We start from the raw sequence: 2,500 nt of genomic DNA, 5'->3' as shown, positions 1-2,500 counted from the left end.
ATGGTTGAAGTTCTTCAGTATTATTATTATTATTCTCCAGTCTCTCACTGACACTGAATAACGGGTGTTTTCGCATCGATGCCATAGAAGAAGAAGCATCTCTGGATCTCCAGCTCTTACAATAACCTTTTTTTTTTTTTTGAGTACAAAGACGATTTTAATATCCTAAAGCACCTTTTCCACTATAAACAATATTTAGTGGTTCCAGTGATGTTAAAGTTATTTCCTCATGGATTGCCAATAAAGAGCCTTAATTTGTTTTTAAGCGTGTAACAGGTATTGTGAGGTCGTGTGTGTCCGTGACCCCTGGGGTCGTTGTAGGGTGTGTCCGTGACCCCTGACCCCTGGGGTCGTGTAGGGTGTGTCTGTGTCCGTCACCCCTGAACGAGCGCGACCCGACGGACTTCTTCAGCTCGTGTAAGCTCGTGTTTGCAGTGCGCAGTGGTCAGGGCTTCAGTGTTTAGTCCAGGCTAACAGCTCTCGCTCGCTCTCAGCAGAGAACGCTTTGATTTGTGGCTCAGAATAAAATAATGTTGGTTAATCTCATTGTCTGCTGTCGGTTCTGTGTTCCTCTCCCTGTGATGTGGCAGACGGCCAGCGTTCCCAGCAAGCCAAGATTCCTCAGCTATCAGCGTTTGACGTTCACGTGGCTTCGTCTTCAGGAGGATCTCAGTTTTATCTGGAACACGAACATGTCTTTCTCAATCTCAGCTTTATTACACGCAGAACCGTGTCTGAAGGGTTATGGAGATCCGTGTTGGGGAGACCTGGATCGGATCATCTGTTTTGTTCGAGCTCAGTGAAAACCCTGTACGGTTGGCGATCAGGAAAGCGTTGAGCAGTGTGTGTGTGTGTGTGTGTGTGTTCTGTTCACTGTGTGTTGAAAAGAGAGAATTGAAAAGATAAACTCGAGTGAAATAAACCGGAGACGACAGCGCTGGGTTTACTGGGGCAATTCATTTTTACATAAATATATACAATTAATATGTTTCACATCTGATATACACATTTAGATTAAATACGCCATTCTCATTTAATGGAGTTAAGCACCTAAATATAGAAATATGCGCTGCTTGTGAACACTTTCCTGAGGTATACTGTGTGTTAATGTTTGCTCAGCGCATGATAACAGCAGAACTCATGATCTGAGGAAATATGTTCATGCAAATAATGATCAATAATGCACAATCTGTTTCCATAAAAAATATAAAGCAATTAAAAATACTATTTTGCCGGTGGAAAAGATTGAGAAAAACTTTCTCTGAAATGTATTTTATATTATTTGATTTATTTATTCAAAACCAAGGCAAGGATCGGCTACTAAATGATATTTAGCAATGTAATGTGACGCATATCCATATCTCATATTCTCCTGATGTCTTGTACCGTTAAACATGGAATCACGTGGATGAATATGCATATGCAGATGAGGATATAGTCAAACGAGGCGTTGTAAGCTCATATATGGTTATTTTGGGGTTACAATCTTCCTCCGACTGGGATTATAAAGGGAATTCTGCGCAGATTCACATTGCTTTATAATTCTGAATATTTTTTGGTGTACGTACACTTTTAGTGAGGATCCTGCACACAGTTTTATAAACGAGAGCCACGATCTGTTTTGTTTGAGCTCAACTGGTTCATTTTCAGTGATAAACCGTGAACAGAACACACACACACACACACACACACACACTGTTAAACCCTTTCCTGATCGCCAACCAAAAAATACTGGGTTGTTTTAACCCAATTTCGGGGCAAATATGGACAAACCCAAACATTGGGTTAAAAATATAATAATAAATAATGTAACCCAATGGCTGGGTTTGTCCATTTGCCCCAAAATTGGGTAAAAACAACCCAGTATTTTTGGGTTGGTGATCAGGAAAGGGTTGAACAGTGTGTGTGTGTGTGTGTGTGTGTGTGTGTGTGTGTGTGTGTGTGTGTGTGTGTGTGTTCTGTTCACGGTGTGTTGAAAGAGAGAATTGAAAAGATGAACCGGAGACGACAGCGCTGGATTGAGCGGGTTCTGATGGGACTGTAATGAGGGGAATCTGACGAACACAAAGCCGAGGACGAGAACGGCATTGAGCGCGACTGATGGCTGTTGGTCACACCAGCGAGTGTGTGTGTGTGTGTGTGTGTTTACACTCTCTCAGTCAAGGCCAGGAGGATCCGCTCAGCCTGAATTATTGATGAATTGAACTCAATTATGTTAAAGGAGCGCAGTGTAAATCACAGGCTCAGAAACGCTGTGGATCTTCTCATCCATGATTCACTCGTCATGTGTAATGCATGAGCTCTGCGTGGAACATCACGGGAATTGGAACATTTAAGTGGATTAGTGCATGTGTGTTTGAAGCTGGAAAACGTCTCTCTACGTGATTATTATTTAACCGTTCCTTCGATTTATAGGTTTTGAACCGGGTTTGATTGTTGAAGCTCCTGTGAGAAAATATCAAAGAGCTTTAAAACACTGTAATATCCGGTGAACATTAGT

General features: G+C 41.8%; 1 protein-coding gene across 3 annotated transcripts in view; it reads left to right on the top strand.

The window, feature by feature from the left end:
* The window catches only part of sema6a (sema domain, transmembrane domain (TM), and cytoplasmic domain, (semaphorin) 6A), an 82,583-nt gene that overhangs the window by 674 nt on the left and 79,409 nt on the right, over positions 1 to 2,500 (top strand). The gene's annotated exons all lie outside the window — the stretch shown is intronic.

The sequence above is a fragment of the Leuciscus leuciscus genome (genome assembly GCF_965113295.1).
Source record: "Leuciscus leuciscus genome assembly, chromosome: 13".
Taxonomy (NCBI): Eukaryota; Metazoa; Chordata; class Actinopteri; order Cypriniformes; family Leuciscidae; genus Leuciscus; species Leuciscus leuciscus.
This window is presented reverse-complemented; position numbering and strand designations above follow the sequence as displayed.